Below are 15,785 nucleotides of genomic sequence, written 5' to 3' on the forward strand. Positions count from 1 at the left end.
TTTGTGCTCCACACTTGGAAGTGCGTAGGGAAGCTAATTAGCAGGCATTCCCCTCTGCCAAACCTTCAAGTTGAGAGGTCACTGAACCCAGAGGGATTGTAACAACACTTGAGTTCCTTGTGCTTGATCATTCTTTTGATTTTAATGGCTAGAAAGTGGAAAGGCAGATTGGTAAAGCTCATCCACTCTGATTTCACCCTTGTCTCTCTGATTTGCTGCCCAAGATTGTGACTTTTTACTTACAGTTCCCTAAGTGAACTATTGTTGCTTTTACCTGGCTGATTGAGTCAAATATGATCTACTGGGGATACCGATGTGTTTGAAGAACCTTCAGGGGCTTGATCGTAACAGGAAACCCTTCCCTTTGTTTATGCTCCTTTTCTGGACACTGTTGTGTTACTTGATTTGTATCCCCATTCATATAAGTTGGACAAACGTTTTGAACAACTTGAAGCTTCAGCCTTAAATGCTTTGAGTGTTGCCCCTTCTTGCTTGTAATATGGCAGATTTTACGACCCCATCATAATGAAAACACACATTTCCTTTTCCAAGTCGAAGCTCGACTTATCAGCCTGGCCTTTTACGACCGCATAACCTGAGCCAACAAAACAAGGAACAACATTCTCAAACATTCCTGTGGGAGAGAAAACTCTGTTCATTGTGTTTTGATGTCAGTATCCGGTGATGTGCCGGTGCTGGTCTTTAGTGTCAGTATCTTTCTTGGACAAAGTTGAAATAAGGAATGTTCCCAGTGGAGTTTGATCAAAGTGTCTCCAACCTGTCTGCTGTGTGTGGCTTTGTAATGGTCCGAGGTGATTAGCTCTGCAGAGATGGAGCTAAGCTGAAGCGAACCTTATTTCCACTTCACAAACTGCTAGCTTGTCTGGAAATAAGATGTCTTATCATCACTTTAAGAGGCTCATTCCAGTGGCTGCTAGATGATGGAGGTACAATAGTTCCTCTAGCAATGCAAGCTTGTAAATTAACTATACAGTCAAATAAGAAACGTTTTGAGATGTCTTGCTTCGTTAGCACCATCAGCTACATGATAGATGAAGATGTAGATAGATGTAGTACTTCATATCAGTTACAATAAACTCCCTTTGATACAAATAAGGCATGTCATGTAATACACCTTGCCCACTATTGAAGCTGCTTACCTGTGTAGTGCTTAAGTTTCAAGCATAGACTGTATAATAAATGGACGTAGTATATGTGATGTCACCCATCTGTTTCTGAAGCGCTGTTTTGAAGCCGATCATTGGTGGGAGCCATATTGGATATGCTGAACTCAACTTAATTTCTGTCAAACTAGTGTGAGGTAAAGAGGCGGGCTTTGAGTCTCCTCGCCAACAGCTACAGTGTTCCACCTGTCAATCAAGTCAGCTGTGCCTCTCATAATGCAAACCCTGTAATCTTAGTATCTTCTAAACTGCTGCGTTATGAAAAAATTCACCCCCCGTACAGTGTGTGCCGATAGAGAAATAAGCTATCCAGACCAAACTCATGTTTTGTACCAGACTGTAAACAAGTTTATTTCAGCTTTTTTGAATTGGTGTATGTGGTTTCAGGTACTTCTGGAACCCGCATAAAGTCGACACTTAAGGAACTGCAGTTTTTAACACTTCCGCATTGGCTTCAATTCTCGCGGCTGGAGGTTGCCGCTTGGTTTTCACAGGCTATTGTTGCCCCAAATCCAACACAGCACCTGTTAAGCACTTTAGAGAAATTACCATTCAACCTTTGACCCCTACATTTTCTGTTTGAATGTAAATTGTTTCAGATTTTTTAGTGTAATTAAAAAAAAGAAAAAAAGAACCAATTCAGTTTGATTGTAATAACTTAACCATTTTTGTACTTGTAGTGAGCTGCATTTGGGGATAATTGTCAGTTTAAAGGCACTCATACAGTGACTGTAGGTGCAGCAAACATGAACTGAGACACAGAGTTGGTTTCTTTTTGGAAACGTCTTAATGTATTATTATGGAAGGACAGGATGTTGCTCCACTTCACCCTATCAGAGATGGTTGGGGTCAAAGCTCCTCAGGCTGCTCTCACATCTGCCATTATTTCCCGACTCTCAAGACCAGCCTGAGAGGGTAACAGAAGTTTTTGCCACAGTGTCAACAAGCAGAGGTGAAATGTGCTGGACAGTCTTAAGGTTTCAGTCTGAAAACAGTGTAAAGAGACTTTTACAGTACAACAGTGTGATGCTTCTTAAAGGTTGCTGTAGCAAAGTCACGAAAGGACCGAATGTACCCTTTAAAAGCTGAACTAATACAACCATGACTGAAACGAAATCTCTTTGTAATTTCCTTGCACTGACCCTTACACACGATCCATCCACCCTCTTTGTTTGTGTGTGCATGCGTGCAGTGAGATTTTTGTTCCCAGGGTCTCCACCTTCAGTACTTCATAGTGAGAACCTGCCAGCAGAGGTTAGTTACATAAGCCTGTTGGGTGTTACATCATTGTTCTGGGGGCCCCGGTCCGGAGAGCTGGGGCTCGGGCTTCAGATGGATCTGATGGGTCCGCTGCCTCCCACAGCCCCCCTCAGAGGAGGTGGTGGAGGGGGATGCAGGGAGGCTATTGGAAGCAGATGATCGGTGAGTCTCTCCTGCTGGGAGACGTAGCTTGGCCCCGGTGATGAAGCATGGTCCCACCTGTAACATAGTCTCTTCATGTTGTGTGGTTTGTGTCTATCTTTATTTGCTGATTAGCTGACGTGTATGTTAAGAGTGTGGTCTGGGTGGGCTGGGTTGCCATGACATCAAAGGAAAAACATGCAAAACAGGAATGATTTATTGGTCTACAATCCCCTAAACAACCCCACCTCTTTTGTTCCCTGCCAGTAAATCAATCTCAATAAAACATAAATATTCATAAAAACTTGTTGCTAAAAGACGTGCTGTAGTTAAACTCTGTTTCGCTGGAAAGAGAAAAGTAGAATCCCTGATATGTCCAAGATTTTTTACTTTTTTGCACTTCTTCTTCTGTGATCTTTAAGGAATAGTGATGCTGTGACGATATAAAGCCTAACAGCCTGGAACAAAGTGGCTGTGTGACCTTCACACACATGTTGTGTTCCAGATCACTAGTTTGTGAAATGAGCCTCTTACATTACCCCTCAGTTCTCTTCCCTTCACAATAAGATCCCACAAAGTGCTGTTTTAAGAGCTTCTGTGAGGCTCAGTGGTCAAAGCTGTGTTTACCATGAAAATCAACAACTTGATCTTGAACAGGACACAAGTCCTTTGTTGCGAGTCTCTGTTTTATTTCTCTTTATTCTTAATGACTTTGACTTGTTTAATGTCAGTTTTAAGTACTTTGAAACCCCTAATCAGCCTCTACTGGCAGTTAAAGGAACTACACCCAGATTAAGATTCAATCTTTTAAAACATGGATATTTGATGGGGGTTCGAGAAAACATAACTTTGGTTAGAGAGGCTTGAAAGTAAGTTTAAAGAGCTAGATATGTCAGTGAAGTAATCACAATCATATAAAGTATACTACAAGATCAAAACCAAACACAGAAGTTAAGAGATGCATTTCAATTCTTGCATCACCTCTGTCAGAACCATGCACTGTGTGAATCATGGACACATCTCTGTGACGTCATCCATGATTTCTGGGGAGACCCTTTGAAACTCAAAGATGGTGGTCACCAGATTGGAAATGCTAACTTATGCTAACTTTTGATCGATCAAGAAACAAGGAGTTGGAGCTAAGGTTGGATTTAAGTCTCCTGGGAAACAGCTACACTATAAACAGCTTTTTTTATACATATAAAAAATTGGAACAAATTGGGGTGCTGGTGGCCTAGCGGTCTAAGTGCCCCAGATATAGAAGCTATAGTCCTCGTCGAAGGTCGCCAGTTCGACTCCCAGCCAGTCGACTCCCAGCCGGTCGACCATTCACTGCATGTCTTCTCCCACTCTCTACTCCCCACATTTCCTGTCTCTCTTCAGCTGTCCTATCAATAAAGGCAAAAAGGCCAAAAATAACGTAAAAAAAATATAACTTAAAAAAAAAAAAAAATCTAAGATGGGCTACAGACCAAATTGCTTATTGAATGTGGCGGATGACCTAATGGCGATTCCTTGACTTCTGCAGGCAGCCTTAAGTGGATCCCAGGAAGTGCATTTTGCTTTCTGCATTGGCTGCATTTTGCAACATCAGAGATGAAATCTGAGCACTTTCAATTCCCACAATGTAACTTCAAAGCTAATAGTTTGGTCAGAAATCCAGGTGTATCATGCTCTACTAAAAAAACCTGAAACAATGAACCATCAGCAGAAATTAGGATTGAACTACAAGGTCTGACCTTTCACACCATTCGATTTTTTTCCCTGTCTTTAACCCAACTTTTGCTGACTTTAGTGACATCACCTGAGGTCATTTATCCAGTTGAGCAGAGGCACAGAATGACCTGTTTTATTAGGACTCTCTAACGACTGGAAACAGACTGTGGGGAGTAAAACTCATGGAAAGGTTTTCAAATCAGTTTACAGAACAGCTGCAGATTGTTTACCCTCGATAGATGAATTAATTATATCCCTTTCTGTATAAGTTGATGAATTGAAATTAGTTTTTTTGTTACACAATGAACTGAATACCTGAAGTATCAGGAAAACGTTGTCACATTTATTTACAACAATCAAATCACTCCTATCCTGGTGACTACATTAAGAGAAGGGAAGCTACAGTGTAAGGTGTATATCATGTTATCACTCCCCGTCTGTATTTCTGTGATTCTCCGTTTGTTGCGTCACGGCTGCAGGGCCTTTGGGTTCACCGACCTTACATACTCTTGTGTGGGCAAAGGCTCATATAGGTCACACAGACAATGATGCAGTGTTGTCCGTTAATTGACAGGCATTTGATTTGTTAATGGCTTCAGTGAAGGTTCTGTTCGCTCATTTATATTCATAGTTGTGCCAGTTTGGCTCATTATGTGGATAGTTGAAGCAATCCATTGGAACTAATCCTGAACTGATACGTCAAAAGAAGTTGCCCTAATTGAATGTATTGATATTCCCCTTTAAATCTGACATTGGATATTCACAGGTTTGTTCACAAATCTAAAATATGCACCTTGTTGTATGTTGCATGTTCTCAGTTTTCTCCATCCTGTGAAAAGTTATCAGGCTGTTTTAAGAATACAGATGGAGTGAGCTAAATTTAGATGTCTCTGCACTCAGTGCACTGTAAGCTCAGTTTTCCAAGCGATTGCATTATCTGATGTGAAAATAAAACTCTGTCACAGCTTTGATATGAAACTGCAAACATTATGCAGTGACTCAGTACATCATTTGTTTTTTAGGATCAGGTGGCGTTCAGAGACCAGGACACTGAAGAAAGAAATCTGACCTCTCCTCTCTCAATGACCATCTTGTAAGTACATCAGTCTAATCCTTTTGTTCCTCTCATGAAAACAGATTCTTCTGTCAGAGTTTCTGAATGTTTCATGGGACAGAAAAAAACATCACCTGAAGCCAACAGGACATAGTGTTCATTTCTGAGCAGCACGGCATGCTGATGAGGGCAGGAAGAGGGGATATGAGCTTTTTCTTTCAGGGGTCAGTCGGACGTGCTGACCTGCACGAGGCCTCTCCTGCTGCTTTAGTGCTGCTTGTTTATCTATGACATCATATGCAGCTATGACGACAGACGGTGCCAAACCTGACACATCTGTGCTAACAGCATGTTGTATAGTTTGTGTGTATGTGTGTGATTTTTGTAGTTTTGGTTTTAAATCAGTTGTTATTTTGAAGTAGATTTGGACTCTTGATTTCACTTTAATTCCACTTTTAAGTGTTTTTATTACTTCTGCAAATGTTTACTTAGAGTAATGGCTCCATTCTAGTTTAAGCCCTTTTTTAGAAGGGGTCGTATTATTTTATGATATCATTAAAAAACCTCAGACCATAAAGTCTTTTTAAAAATAGTTTACCCCCAGAAATTCCACATTTAGTGTTTGGTTAAAACGCCTTAAGTTTCCTCTCCAGACATCCTTCACTGTTTTCATCCTGCCAAAAACAAAATCACAAACCTTTTTATTGTACAGTTATTAGTTAAATGAATATTTTTCTACCTGGATTATATGTTAACAACAGTTACCTGTTTTTTTTAAAGGCTTACTCTGTCCTTGAACAAGCTTGGTTTTACATTTAATAACAAAAACATCTGCCGCAAACTTGTGTGGCTGCTCTATGGGGCTCTGACATGTCTGCTAAAGAGTGCATGTCTCAAAGTACGCTGGGTCAAAATATGGTAGAGTTGAACGAAATACAGAGTCTTGTTTTCTTACATTTTATTTAAAAAATACTCAATTAGAAGGGTGGACCGGGGACAACGTTGCTTACCTGTCTGACACATGCAGGAGTCGAGGGGGGAGCGCTTTTTTCATACGGTGCTTTCTTTCCAAAACAAAACCTTAAAATCAGCTCACTCTCTGAGAAGTAAATCAATCAATCTTTATTTATATAGCGCCAAATCACAACAAATGTTATCTCAAGACACTTTTACAAACAGAGCAGGTCTAGACCGTATTCTATTTTATATTCTTAACAAATATCCAACATCAAGACAGGATAAGACTCAATCTTATCTCATTTTAATCCACCATGAGCAGAGCACTTTGCAGCATTTAGCAAGTTGCAGCAGCAAGGACAAACTTCCTTAACAGGCAAGAAACCTCCAGCAGGACTCGTAGGAGAGAGAGCCATCTGCCTAAACCGTGTTGGGGTTGGAAAGAGGGATAGAGGGAGACAAGGGAGCTCAGGGACTCCAGAAAGGTCTATGGTTAGTAACTTTAATGGGACAGGGAGAATTAAAATAAGTGACAGGGGGGAGAGGGGGAGATAGGATCCCAGTGTGTCAGTGTGTCAGTTCCCCAGCAGTCTAAGCCTATAGCAGCATAAATAAGAGCTGGTCCAAGCCTGAGCCAGCTCTAACTATAAGCTTTATTGAAAAGTAAAAGTAAAATTTTTGTTTTTCTTCTTTACAGAGGCGACTGGTCTGACTTTCTAAATCAGTGACTTTTTAAACTTACGCCTGCTCCTTCCTAGGTCTGAATGTTACACCCCGGTGTAACATAAACAGGGCTTAACTTTGAGTTGGTCGTAACTTTCAGCACTTAATTGGACTCAAGGTTACCCTCAGGTGTATGCCTTGTAGCTGGTGCACTCAGCCCGCTGTGGGTGGTATAAGTATTTCCCCATAAGACCCCTGTTAGAGGTTATCAGTTCCTCTCCCACAGCCTATAAAGGAAAAGTTTCTCCTGATAGAAAATCTTGAATGTTTTGCTATGATATTCCCCCCCCCCAGCTTACTAAAGGCCTGCCTGCCTTTGAAGAACAACTTGAAGAGATTAAACCCAGCAGGTTTTTAATGTTTTAACTCCATCACTTGCTCCTCACTTTCTTCTGAGCTGAGGAGAGCTTAGTACGCAAACGGACGAGTGCTGACATTCTCTGTAGTCTTAAAGAAAATCACATAACTAGTATTATTTAACCCTTCCACAATGTTTGGAGTTGTTCTTCTGTAACATAACAGCAGGCTCAACGTGAGCTTGACGTGAGCAGGTTCATATAAATGAACCAACAACACTCTCACTGGAACTGAAAGATGAACTGTCTCTGCTGTTTGTGTTGTATTGCTTTCTACATGTTAGAAATATTAGACCACATCAGCTGCTGTGTTGACACAATAGGCAGTGTGTTTCCAAGTACACACACACAAATACAAAGGCTTGAGTGGCCTAATTGTGTCAGCAAGTGAGTGGTTGAGTGCTTTAGCCGAGAGACCCTGATGGACTTTGATCCATGCAGCAACATGTTTACATCCACCTCACTGACGCCGATATTCTCACACTAAGAAGCTTTGCAAGGTTATTTAATGGATGCTTTGTGCTCTGCTTGCAGTCAGTGTACTGTTTGTGTCTTAGTATTTTGTACTGAAAATATTCACGTTATTGGCATTTATGGTATAAAGAGGTGGTGGGTTAGAGGCCTGGTTAGTCTTGTAACCCTGCACAGAAGAATCTACTTAACTTTGCTGATAAGAGCTCTACTCAGGTTTTGATTTCGTGTTTTTGAAGAGAAAACAATTGAAGAGTGAACTTGCAATGTTAACTGTGGATTCAGATTCATACGACTATATTCATCCCAAAGGGCTTTCCAGTTTTTACAGTCTCCAGAATTATTTAGAAGTACCTCTGACATAATTTAACAGTAAATACATACAGTCATCATCACAGTTTTCAGACTAGTTTTCAGTCCAAAAATCATAATCACTTTTTTTAAAGTCCGGGTTCTGCAACTCGCTCTGGCTCTGGCTCTCCTTTCAGTTTCTCATAAAAAGGCCTGAGCTGACCAGTGTATCCAACCTCATACAACCCCTCATACAAAAAATCAAGCTATCCTTTGGCTTCTGTTTTTTTCAGTGAATATAACATTATTTGTTTGGAGGTGATCACTCAAACTGAAATTATACCATAAGAGCTGGACTTGTCCTTTGTGCCTCAACTCCACGCACATGGATGTAACATCTGCTGGCAACTTTCTCACAGCTTCCTGTTGTTTGTTTGAGCTGCAATTCACTCCTGAGCCCCCTGAGCTCCTCCAGACTCCATACATACACTGACACACCTCCAGCACACACAAACACTGCGGCATCAGATCCACCCACTCTGTTCTCTCCACAGATTAAGATCACATGTGTGCTGCATGTCTGTGCCACATCCGTTTAACCTCACAATTAAAAACAATTACCCATCCATCTTACACGTCCCAGGGTTTTTTCTCCTACGCCCAGCCCTGGATGTAACAGCTGGCCCCTGATGAAGCTTGTTTCTCTCAGTATACCATAGACATGACTCATACTGAAACATGATCCAAGTGACGGCAGGACTGAATCACGTAAAGGTTGCAGAAAGCTTGTGCCGGCTGTTTCATTCCAAATTCTTGAAATTCAGTCCACTTAGTCACGTCTGATGACAGATGCATGGTGTTAGTTGTGCACTGGGAAGGGATTCTCCGTACACCTGATTGTTTGCAGAGATTAAATCATCACATACAAATATCTACAGCCTACTGTTTAACCTATGTGTAATTCTAATAACAGACTCTGATGCAGCTGATTGTGTGAGGTCATGCTGTCAGATGTTAACAGGTGATCCAGGTGCTGTTAATCCCCCTTAATGTCCGACCTGTTAGCAGTGATCAGAGGTGGGTGATGACTGAGAGAGGAGTCACACTAAAAGTCTGAAGTCTGACTTTGTCGAGCTGACAGATGGACATGAACACCTGCACCTGGTGCTGCTCATCATTGTTCTGGTCTGGTGCCATGCTGCAGCTAACAGTTTGCCTTTTATAGCAAAGTGTTCACACAGAATGCCTGAGATGGTAGGAGTGCATGGCTGTGGGCGTGCACACATGTTTGTGTACACACCCAGCCATGCTGTTAACCATGTGCTCAAGAAAGCGTGTGCTGAAGGTATGCAGGGGCCTGATCAAGTGTATGTTGTGTTGATTTAAATCTTAACAAGTCTATGGTTTGTTCTCACTAAATTTACCCACTTAATTCCCAACATGTGAATATGTGAGCATATTTTAAAGTTAAATCAACCACATGAAAGTAAATGTGTTTTAACATTTACTGAATGCACCTCACTGTTTCAAGTGCAAAAGTAAACCAGAAATAGTTCAGTAAGGTCCAAATGCTGTCAAAGATGTCAGCCTGCCTCATATGCAGCTACTTACACAAGTTATCAAATTATCATCGACAGATCCTGTTAACTCCTTTTCTCCTGGTTTTCTCTTGTTTCTCTTTAGTTTGATTTACTTTAATCGACTCTGATTCCGACATGATACTCTCTGTCTCACTACCTGCATGACTGAACATATTAACCTGCTTCCTGCAGAACAGGGACAGGTGGGCAGGACTACCTGCAGAAAGGGGCTTTCTGATTGGCTGAACTATGATTTTCACTCTCTCACACCCTTCTATTGGATGAACATATCAAAACAAACACTTAGTATAGGGAATACAAAAACGAAAATAGGTGATAAAACAAAAAATGTAACACTTTACCATAGTTACAACTACTAGGGCATTATTATTCACACCTTAACCTTTATGATTTTCTTTTTCAATATTTAACACAATACTTAATGTAGGTTATATCAGGGTGTGCACTCTACTTTTGATATAATACTATACCCAATATATAATAATAGTATCTCAATACTGTGATTCTGTGGTAACTTATAAAGCTCCTGTAAGTTAAAGTCCTAGATTAATGTCATTGGGCCAACGTGAGGAGTCACAAAGTAGTGATACAGTGAGTCAAATTAAAGGGAATTCTGTTTGGAGCCTTTTAAAAATTTTAAACCAAAAGATCAAAGTTTGAAGATCTGAGTCGCTTTTTGTCTCTCACCTTTGTCACACCAATACAGCAAACCATCCATCTGCTTTCTATTGTTTGGCACCAGCCATACAATTACTGTATAGCATGAGTCAGGATTGCAATATGTTTCTGTAGAAGTTATTTCTTTGGGCTTTCTTTCCTTTAATGGATAGAACAGCTGAAGAGAGGAAGAATATATGGGAAGTCAGAGTGGAGGAAGACATTGTAGCTGGGGGGGTCGAACAAGCAACCACTGCATCAAGGTCTGTAGCGTCAACACATGCAGTCTTATAAAACGCTAGCAGTGTGTCCACAAAAAACAAAGAAGATTAAACAAACCGTTACAAACGAGTATTTTTCTTTTTTAGCAGATGGAAAAACCTTCAAATAAATCAGACAGCAGCTTTAGGCTATAAAATCTTAGTGACATAATCTCCTCAAAAATCTGTGGTTACATCAGAAAAATCTACACCACATTTATTGGTGCAATGGGCAATTATGCCAATCATTACAGTCTCTTCTTTTTAAATTTGTATGTGATCACACTTCTTATGACTCCTCTGAGATACATCCCTTCGTCAGAGCAGCAATAAACCCTGTTTTTCCTCAAACACCACGCTTGGACCCTGTGGAGGTGGTGGCTGACAGGAGAATTGCGGCCAAGCTGTCGTCTCTGATGGACATTTTTTTAATATATATATATTCTTATTCTTGTACTGTACACCTTTTTGTTTGCTGCTGTAACTCCATGAATTTCCCCGTTGTGGGACGAATAAAGGAGTATCTTATCTTATCTTATCTTATCTTAAATGGTCGGGTCAGGGCCACTGCTGTATTGATATTTTGTCCCACCTCTACTACCCTGTGCATAGATTTAAAGCACAGGCGAATCCAGCTATAGTTTGAGTGAGGTGATAAAATTATAAAATAATTCCTTCACTGCAAATGTTTTTAAATGTACAGTTTTTACACACTTGAGGGTAAGAAAGGCTAAGATCTAGTATGCAAAGATTACGGCATTTTGTGACAGTTTTGGTCTTTAGATATGATTTTATAATGCTGACAAGCCTTACTATGTGAAGCTTTGAAGTGTGATATATGATGCAGCACCAGTTCAGAGTGTTTAACCTCTGACCTTTTATGAAAGCTACCTCTCAGTCACAGGGATGACAGCACACTCACTTTATCTGTTGCAGGGACTTCACGAATGTTTGTGTTTGTCTGTTACAGCCCTTGGTTTACAGCCATGTGGGAAAGCAGTTCCCTCTCTCTCTCTCTCTGAGGCGGTTTCTTTTTCTGGTTTACTGTCCCTCTGTTTGACTCATCAGGACCTCTGGAAGGAATCAAAAGGCATTCCTCCTCCTTCCTATCTCTGCTGGGTGACTCTCCCCATCCCCCCTCCCCAACCTTTCATCCCCATCCCTCATTAGGACACGGTCCCATTTCTATTCATTGCTGTCATACTGTCCGTTAGTGCCGTTAGACACACTCCAGGTGTACTTCTCCCCTCTCTGTGAGAAATGTTTGGCTGGGATCCAGGTGACACACTCGCAAATACAAGGCTGACTCTCTAACTGTGCCTGTTGTTGCCTAAATGGGCCAACACTCGTGTCACCGCCAAACCCACCCTGAGGTTTTGTGGGCCGTGGTTCCTGGGGAGCCGCCAGTCCCTTCCAGTCCTCCCCTCCAGCAGTCTCACTCTCTCTCTGTCCTGCTCCTCTGCACTATGCCCCTGCGTTCTCTCTCTTCTTTCCTTGCGTTTTGCAAATATTCCGACGGTAGATGCTGAGTTATTCTGGAGATAAAACTATCCTTCAAATCCTGAAGCAGAGGACACAATGAAAGGTACAGTCAACTGTTCATCATCATCCGCTCTCAGCCTCAGCTTCAGTTTGTTCTGTTGTTGTCTGGTTTCAGCTGTGTGATTGCTCTCAGCGGTGGAAGTATCCGCTCATTAATGTGCTCTGAAAGCCTCTTTATCTGCTGGGAGCCTGGGTGGCAGTGCTCTGGTGGGAAAGCTTTGGTTTGTATAGGAGTAAATTAGCCTTTGATGAGTAGACACGTATAGGTTATGGCAGTGTGGGATGGAAGAGGTGAAATGGGGAGAGAGTGCTGTAGGTCTGATGGCCTCAGCTCCCCTGATGCTGTCATTGATGGTTGCTGTCAAGATAAGGAGCTCACTTTAAGAACAGAGCGTCTGTTTTTTGACAGAAAAAACATTTTAATGTCTTACCTTTTCACTCTTTTATCATCACTTTGGAACCTTCTTCTGCTCCCTGTGCCTTTTTTATTTTCTTTTATTCACTCACCAGCCTCCTTATCTGCCCTCTCTGAAGCTCTTATCTGCTCTCACTCGGTCTATTTGTGGCTGAAGACTGACACCTTGAAATGTTGTTTTGTGCAGTGCTGAAAGGTGATCATGGCCTGGCCTTGTGTGTTTGTGTGTGGGCCTGATGTGCATTGCATCAAAGGTGAAAAGAGGAGAGTGTAGACTGTTTAGGAAGAGGAAGAGGCTTTGATGAAAACCACTGTGGCACATCTGGATGCTCACCAGGCCGTCTGGAGGAACAGAACCTGGTTTACTGAGTTTGGCGGGTTACTAACTTGAGCAAACATGCAGAGGTGTGAGTTTCTTCTGTGCCAAATGCTTTTCTTAAGAGGTTTGGTAGCTTTTATGAGCCACTAATTTATTACTACAGAAAAATACCCTGATATTGTTATTCAGTAAGTCTAGCCAGTTTGAGATTAATTTACACTTAAAGAAAACACACTGCAAGCTGCATGGAAACCAGGACTGCTACCAAAAAATAATACAATTATATGTTAAGATCTTGATTTGTCACAATTAACGTCTGAAATTAAATATAGTTCATTTAAACATAATATTTTAGCCAGCAAAAGAAGAAAGCCTCTCAACAAATGCTCGACCCTTAGTGCTTGAAAAACATCCCAGCACATTATTTTTATTCGTTGGCGAATTGATTATTTGGCAAATTGTAGCAGCTCCTCTGAACTGAACAGAACAGAAAATCCACATCAAATCCAATCCCAGTGTGAGATATGTGCACAAACCGCAGAGTTAAATTCAAGATTCATTTATTTGTCCTGAGGGAGATTTATGTTGGACAGAAAAAAAATCTCTGTTTTGCTTTTGCTTTTAGAAAACCAAAGGCATGACTTTATGTTCTCTAAATGAGAACAAGTAGTAAAAACTTTCTGTAGTAAAAGCGTTAGTCAAAAATATTTCAATCATGCAACTGTTTTCATTTGAGGATTGTTTTTCTGCCTTTGTTTGGTCAATAAGGAGGTGGATAGAGTACAGAGGGAAGAGAAGCTGGAGATTACATGAGGGTTGGAGTCAAACCTATGGCCGCCCACATTGAGGACTGCTGCCTCTGTACTTAGACACCGTGATTTAGACTTTACAAAACAATGGACCGATCAGCAGCCAACACATTTAAAGCCACCCGCTGAATGTCTGCAGTATAGGTCTTAAAGCCCGCCTCCCTATCATAACAGATGCAACAGTCAGCATTGCGTCATAGTTGGGGCGGGGCTTGCAAGGGGGAAAACAAGCCTTTAACACTGTGAACACACAGATTTTAAACTCTAATGCTAACAAGCTGTCATGTCCTAAATTGACTCATTACTGTCAATTAACAAAGAATGAAACATAAATAAACCAAACAGAACGGGATTGGATTATTGTCCATATGTTGTAAAAGACTGGATGAATGATCTCACTCACAGAACACGCAGACATTTGCTAATCCGCTGATAAGAGATCATTTCACATTTGCTAGAGATATGATAAATTAAACTTAACATGATTTCATTAATGCTAAATAGAACAGCATGTATTAGTGAATTACCTCCACCTAATGATTATTGTTATCGACGATGTGCTGTATTATGCACTCAAAAAGCATGGTATGTAGTTTACTTGACTTCTAACTATTAATCCAACATTTATGGTGCCACTGTATAAATCATACATGGTTTGGATAAGGTTAATATAATGTTACAGTTACAATTACATGTTTGGATTTTGGATCTCAGGCGACCAAGCTCAACATCCCTCCAGTTGTCTTGCAGCCACAAGTGTTCTCCTACTTGGCTCTGGGCTTTGGTTTGATAAATAAAACTTTAAATTCAGATTTTTTAGTTCATTTATCGTGCAGAACGGCACACAGCAGCTCTTTTGCATTGTGGCAAGTGGTTTGTTTTCTCCCTCAGCACCAAACGGATGTGAAGTTTTCTGGGATGCCGACTGTATCTATGGGTCAAACTAGGAAATTAACAAAAGCACCTTGAATAGATGTTCCTCAAACATACGTTCGGTCACCACAGTTCATATCATGCTGATTTAAGGTGATTTTTTTTGAAAAGTTTAGTCAGTTACCTGATGTGAAAAAGATGATTGACAGCAATATTGACGAATGCAACCTCCTCAGTCTCTTGCCTCCACCAGTGCAATATGTCAGTACCAGGTCAGCGCTCATTGAGGCAGCATCTTGGCTTCATGTCTCACAATGGGAGGAGATGGAGGCACATTGTCCATTTTAACATACAGATGAAATTTAACCTGTTGATATGATATAAAACATGTTAGTAATATAAATGTTAGTAATGAAATGGGTTTCATTTCAGTGGCTGTCTTTCTATGTGTGGTTGTTTCTCACTGTTATGTCTTTACTCAGCACTTTAGACAGACTTTTATTGTGTCTCAGTTTAATTGGCGCTGCTATTTAATGCTCAGTGCTCCGTGTGAAAGCGTCTCATGCTGCTGGAAGGTTTCAGGGCTGAGCAGTCCCAGTCTGCTCTGTACTGGTCTCTCTGCAGTCATCCTGACCCTGTGCTTGTGGATGTTTCGGGGGCTCTGCATGTTCGACTGAATATTCCTTTTCAACAAAGTCACTGAGTGTGAGTTTGCCTGCGTGGCTGACCCTCATCGAAGAATGAGATTTAATAGAACACATACTTCCAGTTTTTCTGCATCCTGTTGGACATTGTTGTGGTCTATCTGCAACTGTTTATGGAAAAACAAGAGGGCGACTTCTTTTGCCCTCACTTCTCTGTGTTGTGCTGACAGTGAAGTGCAGCCCGGGCATGTTAGCAATCAACATCAGGCATTCTCCTTACAGGAGGCCAAATTGAATTCACATTTGGTCTAACATTTCCTCTGCTGGCTTTGGAGGCACTAATGTTTCTTCATCGCTAATTAGCTCTGGAGAGGCTGAACCCCGTCGCTTTCCAAGCTGATTCAAAGTACAAAGACCCCACTGAGGAACCTCAAAGCTTGGCCCTGTGCCCGGACCTGCTTCCTCCAGCAGCTGAAAAGAACATCAATCAGTTTTAGGGTTCACCTTTTCAC

The 15,785-nt window shown here is 41.2% G+C and overlaps 1 protein-coding gene across 1 annotated transcript in view; it reads left to right on the top strand.

The window, feature by feature from the left end:
- svila (supervillin a) overlaps positions 1–15,785 on the top strand; it is a 92,455-nt gene that overhangs the window by 1,514 nt on the left and 75,156 nt on the right. Inside the window, exon 2 of the mRNA XM_034705952.1 lies at positions 5,324–5,394. The gene's annotated coding sequence lies outside the window, so the exon portion shown is untranslated. The remainder of the gene's footprint in view (positions 1–5,323; positions 5,395–15,785) is intronic.

Source organism: Notolabrus celidotus, chromosome 17 (genome assembly GCF_009762535.1).
Source record: "Notolabrus celidotus isolate fNotCel1 chromosome 17, fNotCel1.pri, whole genome shotgun sequence".
Lineage (NCBI taxonomy): Eukaryota > Metazoa > Chordata > Actinopteri > Labriformes > Labridae > Notolabrus > Notolabrus celidotus.